Below are 6,580 nucleotides of genomic sequence, written 5' to 3'. Positions count from 1 at the left end.
TTTATGTTAGTTCCTTGTAATTTGATGTAAAAGAGGTTTTGTAATAATTAAGTTAAAGTAATTATATATTTTGCCTTGGAGTTTAATTTGTTATTCACTACCTCGGGAAACCGAGATGGTAACAGTCCGGTTTATTAGGGAATGTCTTGCTAAAGGCTCCTTCATAAATCGGGGTGTTACACCAATGCAAAGACTAATGATTTCATTTACTTTATTATCCCTGGCTTAATCTCATCCCTTCCCTCCACTTGTTAAGGTTTAGAGAATTACGAAAGACGTTTTTTTAAGTTAAGAATTGCATAATACTCCCTCCTATTCTATATTTTCTTCCCTATTTTTTTATGCGGTTATTCGGGTTTTTTCCCTATTTTCTTTTTTGGTATGATTTGTGTGGTCCAAATTCAATGATATGTTGGGTAGTGTGTTTTGTGTGGTCCAAATTCACTTTGTTATTTCTTCTGTAAAAATGAAAGGGGAAGAAAATATAGAATAGGAGGGAGTAGTATTTATGAAGGATGAGTATAATATATATAGTTGTGTACAAGATACGAGATATAGGGTTAGCTAATGACTTATTTACCAAGACTACGATATACAAAGAATATGCTAAGATACAGAAATAATATAATGAAGGAAAACAATATCTACGACATATATTACAAAGATATGTAAACTTAATTAGGAAGACTGGAATATTCTCTAAACCATTTCCCTTAGTCTTTTTATCCCGTTTCCCCGTAAGTGTGATCAACATACACTTTCGTTTTCACTAAGGCTCTGTTTGGTAAATCGAACTGAAAATGTAGCTCAAACCTGAAAAGGTACCTAAAAACTGAAAAGCCAACTGAAACCTGAAAAGGTAGCTGATAAGGTAACTAAAAATTAGGATCTGATAAGGTGACGGATTATATAAAAAATTGTTTGGCAAACTAACTGAAAAGGTAGCTTATTTTGCTAAAATGACGTAAAAGGATATAATAATTATTAAATATATTATAAATTGAAAGGGTAAAAAGGTAATATAACCTAGAATTAGGTACCTGAAATGTGAAATGTTACTCTAGGTAGCATTTCATTTCAGGTAGCTTATTTGGGCAAATAAGCTACTTGCCAAATACTTCCAGAAAAATAAGCTACCTAAATTTTTTATCAAAAAAGCTACTTTAGTCAAAACAGGTACCTGAAATGTCTTGCCAAACGGAGCCTAACTTGGGAATTGGGAAATGATTTGGAATAAGAGTATTCCCTCCATACCACACCAATGGTAACATTGAGAATCTTGGCACTATTCATGGTCGTAGGGAATCTTCGATATTATTCTTAATCTATAAGACAAAATATAGTCATGTGATATCTTGTTTGATTTATCATCTTGAATGCTATAAGAATATCAAATTTTTATAATTTTTAATAATGTATAAATAAAGATATTCACGTTGCAAAACGTATCTCGACAAGTGTGAAAAACCAATGTTACCATTGATATGGTATGAAGGGAGTATTAGACAACTTCACAAACTCAACAATAAAACCATCTTAGAATTGTCAATGGACGGCATGGTGACATGTACTATGTTAAGAAACGTAAGACCATCCCCAAGCAAGGTCAATTGTTTGGTCATGACCTTGCTTGGTCATGGTTAATGGGGTAATTAAGGTACTTAATTGGTGACCAAAGTTGTTAGTTTGTGACCAAAATTGGTCACTTTGGTCACAAATTGACCACTTAAGTGACCTCCTATGTGTCCAAATTTGATTGGTGGAACAATAAAAAAATAATAAAAAAAAATCTACATTTCCAATGAAATGCTACTGTAAACCATGATGACGGATGAAGTACACTACAGCTTGCACTTCCCTTCACTTCCCTTCAAAGCCAGTGCACTTCCTTTCAATATTGCTTACCATTTCCAGCAGATTAATATACAAAGTAAGATTTCAATTGATCAAACCAGTTACATCCGCTTTTCATTTCAGCAGATTAATATACTAAGTAAGATTAATATACAAAAAAATTACCTTTCGCCCTTTTCTTGTAAGTTACAATCAGTTACATTCGCTCTTTTTTCATCAAAACATGGCAACTGAAGATGGAGATGGAGTCGTTGGTGTACATTGAAGATCTCGATTGATCTTAAGATGCTGGGTTGAAGATCTCGATGGTTTATTAGATGAAGAAGGAGACGATTGAAGATGGAGATGGAGATGATGGTTTATTAGATGGAGAAGGAGATGAGTAGGAGATAAGTTCATTAGATTGAAGATGTTGGGTTGAAGATCTCGATGGTTTATTAGATGACGGTTTATTAGATGAAGAAGGAGAAGATCTCTATGATAGTTGTGTATAGAGATTGATCGAGAGATTGATCGGCTGTGTATTAGATGAAGAATGAGAAGATCTCTATGATGGTTGTGTATAGAGATGGAGCTGATCGGCTGTTGTGTGAGAAGGTTGTGTTTCAAGATTTTTTTTACAACCCTAGATAAGATAGTTATTCGGAATTAGATGATCGGTTGTGTATAGAGATTAATTGGTTACTCAGAATTAGATGAGTTACTCGGTTTTTATTAATTGGTTACTCGGAATTTGATTTGTTTATTAAGATAATTATTCGGAATTACTTGTATTATTTGGTTACTCGACTTGTATTAAGATAGAAACCCGGTTTTAATAATTAGATGAGTTACTCGGTTTTTTTATACGATATTTACAATAATAGAAAAATAACAATATTTATTTATAAAATGTTAGTTAAAGTAATTGTAAAAGTAAGAGAGAAAAAAGTAGGGTAGAGAATGTAGAAAATGATTGGGAATGTTGTAAAGTGGATAATGATTGGGTTGATGACCTAGGTCGCGACCTTCTGCTTGGGAGGGTGAAAATGGGTCAAGCTTAACAAGGTGTGATTAAGAGTAAAATCGGGTCGTGACCTAGTTAACGCGACCTTTGCTTGGGGATGATCTAAGAACCACTTAGAACTTTAAAAGTCCAGGTTAGCATTAGTACAATGTTTTTTCATCAATGCTAATGTATAGCAAGTAATATAACAGCTAGTCTTGCTATATCCGTCAATAGCTAAAGACGGGTCAAATAGCTTAAAAATGGTGATATTTTTTGCCTTCATCATCCCACTTGTTGTTTGTCCTATTAAAAATATGGTATTGTATTTGGCTCGTCTTTAGTTAAACGGATATGTGCCGTTGATGAACTCCTATTTCTACTACATTTTGGTATCATTTTGAGCTCATTTGGTAGCGGTTTGTGACGTTTTTGACGTTATTTAGCCAATTCCATATGTTTTACCATTTAGCCTAAGTTCAAGTGAAGATTAGGAAGCCGAAAGATCAAGAGAAATGTCCAAGGAAGAGCCAAGAACAAGCTTGAAGAAATGCACCAAGAAAGCCTTCCAAAGGATCAAAGGAAGAACGAAAGGAAGACGGACTCCAGCAGCAAACTCGCACGGTGCGAGTTTCCTGTTCCAAAACTCGCACCGTGCGAGTTTTCTGGGTTTGGTGACTTTTGTTCCCGTTTTGTATTACGGGCCTTCCCCATTATTAAGCCCATTGATTACTAGGTTTTGGGTGTTATAGATAGCAAGTTTGCAATTAGGTTAAGCATCTTTTTGTTCACTTTAATTAATCAAGGTTGTAATTTGGGAATATTTTCATCTTTTAAATTGGGTTTTAGATCTAATTATGGAGAACTAATCTCCTATCTTAATCCGACTCAAGGCTTAAACTTTGGTTGTAAGATCCTTTAATCCTTCTTTAATTTTAATTATCATTGTTAATCCTTTTGTGTTTATTGTTTGAATTTTGGAATCTTTGTTTATATTGAGTAATTAAGTGTGATTTCCTTGTTGCTTAATTAATCAAGTTCCTTAATTTATTGTTGTTGAGATTATTAAGTGTGATTTCCTTGTAATCTCATCTTTGCAACACCTTGTTATTATGCTAATGAATGTGATTTCTTCTTGGCTTAATTAGCAAGTAAAGAATTAACTTGTAATTGGGCATTAATTGTGATTTCATTGTGTCTAATTACCCCTATTGAATCTCTTGTGCTCATATCTTCTTATTAATTTGTCCAATGTATGTGATTTCTACTTGGTAGAATTGATAAGTTGGGTTATTTGATTAAGTGTGATTTCCTTGTCATTTGGCCATTATTAAGGAGATTTAGAAGATTTATCTTCACAATAGGGTGATAATATATAATTGAAGGATTGATTGAAGGGTTTTGTCAACTAAAGTGCCAAACTTTGAGTCGGGTTAAGTCTTTCTTAATATTGATTAATTTCCATCTTAAACTCTTGATTGTTTACTTGTTTTGCACTCTTGTTTGAATTTGCCTTGCTTTTGTTACAATTAAAACTCAACCCAAAACCCCCCCTTTTTATATATTTGTTGTTATTGTTGTCACAATTGTTCTAATTACTCTTTTAATTTCACTATTGCAAAACCCATCTTCTCTTGGGTTCGACCCCTTGCTTGCTATTTTACTAGTTTATAATTAGTGCTAATTAGTGTGTTTAGTGGTATATAAATTGTTAATTTGGCCGTCTTTTAGTGCGACATTTTAGGCGTGTCAAATTTTGGCGCCGTTGCCGGGGAAGGTAACGGTTTTGCTAGTGTTTGTTATTTGTGTTTTTAGGATAGTTGTATTAGTTAGTCTTTGTTTCTTGTTGTTAGTGTCTTTTTCATCACTTGTGTGAACTTTTTGATTGTGTGCTCTTGTGTAGTATTGTTTATGGTCAATACTAGGAACTCAAGAGAACCACTTTTTCCTTTCGACCCGGAGATTCAAAGATCACTTGCTTGGATAGGAGGAGGTATTAGAAGAGACAACCCGGTTATTGAAGAAATTGATCCCGGTTTTCAACAAGACCAAAGAGAAGATAACAACATCCCTTTTGAACAACCCATACCCATTCAAATCATCATGGGTGATCGTGAGGACGAACAACCACTTGGGCATGGTGAAAGAGAGAACCCACGGCGTGGTAGAACTATTAAGGAACTTACCGCCCCGGATCTCACACATGTGCCCTTGTGTATCTCCTTTCCGGCCTTGGCGGAAAATGCCACCTTTGAGTTGAAGTCCGGGCTCATTCACCAATTGCCCCAATTTCATGGACTTAGCACGGAAGATCCCAACAAGCATCTCAACAAATTTCATGTTGTTTGATCAAGCATGAAGCCAAATGGGGTTACCGATGAGCAACTTCAACTAAGGGCCTTTCATTTCTCACTCAAGGACGCGGCCAATGATTGGCTTTATTATCTCCCTACCGGGAGCATCACCACTTGGAATCAAATGAAGAGGGCTTTCTTAGAAAAGTATTTTCCCGCTAGTCTCTCATCTCAATTGAAGAAAGAAATAAGTAATGTTGAACAAATGGATGGGGAGAACTTGTATGAATATTGGGAGAGGTTTAAACAACTTCTTGCTAGCTGTCCATACCATGGGTATACCGATCATGACCTTCTCTTGAACTTTTGTGGTGGTCTACTTGAGGATGATGCTAGAATGATTAAAGCCGCCACCCAAGGTGGAATTGAATACAAGTCGGTCCAAGAAGAAAATGAGTTGATTGAAAGGTTGGTAGGAAGCTCTAGGAATTTTGGGAGGAAAATTAAGAAGTCAAGTGGAACATTCTCTTCAAGGCGAGGTTCCAACCATATGGAGGAGAAAGTTGACTTTCTCACTAATTTGGTGAAGGAACTTACAAAAGGTGGTGGGAGTTCTTCTCATGTGAAATTTTGTGGTCTTTGTAATGACCCAACTCATCCCACCGATGGGTGTCCATCTTTGCAAATGGAGGAGGCAATTGAAGCGGTGAAGGCTATTGGTTTTAGGAAGTTTGACCCTATTCTAACACTTACAATGAAGGTTGGAAATCTCATCCAAATATGGGGTGGGGTGGAAACCAAAATCAAAACCAAAATCAAAATAAAAAAGGGGCTTCAAACTCTTCATTTCAAAAGCCAAATCAAAGCCAAAACCAATCTCAAAATTCCTTGGAAGAAATGATGAAAACACTTGCTATGAGTCAAATGACAATGCAAAAAGAAAGCCAAGCCTTGTTACAAAACACCAAGGAATTTCAAAATGCCGTGCTTCAACAAAATCGACTCACCGACTCTAGGTTTGTTAACCTTGAGACCCAAGTTGGTCAAATCCTCACTACACTCAATTCTCAACCCAATCAAGGAGGGAGTCTCCCTTCTCACACCATTCCTCCACCCAACAAGGAACAAGCAAAAGCGGTCTCTTTGAGGAATGGTAGAGAGTTGGAAGAGGCACCCAAAGCTCCAAAGAAGACAAGACCACCTCCTATTGTTCATGAAGTGGAGGATGTGATTGAAGATGAAATTGAAGTGGTAGTGGAACAAGAGGAAGCATCTACACCTCAACAAGTGAGGATGAATGAACCGCTTCCGGAATATGAGCCACAAGCTCCATTTCCGAGTGCTTTGAATGATACAAGGATAGTTGACAAGAAGACTTCAAGCCTTTATGATATCTTTCGTAAAGTGGAGGTAAACATTCCTCTCCTTGATCTTCTTAGTAGTGTAC

General features: G+C 36.0%; 1 long non-coding RNA gene across 1 annotated transcript; it reads right to left on the bottom strand.

Annotated features, from left to right (window-relative positions):
- Positions 1 to 555: 555 nt before the first annotated feature.
- Positions 556 to 2,352, bottom strand: LOC141642910 (uncharacterized). Its single transcript, XR_012543531.1, has 2 exons — positions 2,020 to 2,352; positions 556 to 1,325 (listed from the first exon to the last, which is right to left on the bottom strand). It is a non-coding gene; the product is annotated as an uncharacterized LOC141642910 (long non-coding RNA).
- Between the last annotated feature and the right edge of the window lie 4,228 nt (positions 2,353 to 6,580).

This window comes from Silene latifolia, chromosome 2 (assembly GCF_048544455.1).
Source record: "Silene latifolia isolate original U9 population chromosome 2, ASM4854445v1, whole genome shotgun sequence".
Lineage (NCBI taxonomy): Eukaryota > Viridiplantae > Streptophyta > Magnoliopsida > Caryophyllales > Caryophyllaceae > Silene > Silene latifolia.
The sequence above is the reverse complement of the archived record's forward strand: the minus strand, read 5'-3'. Positions and strand labels throughout refer to the sequence as shown.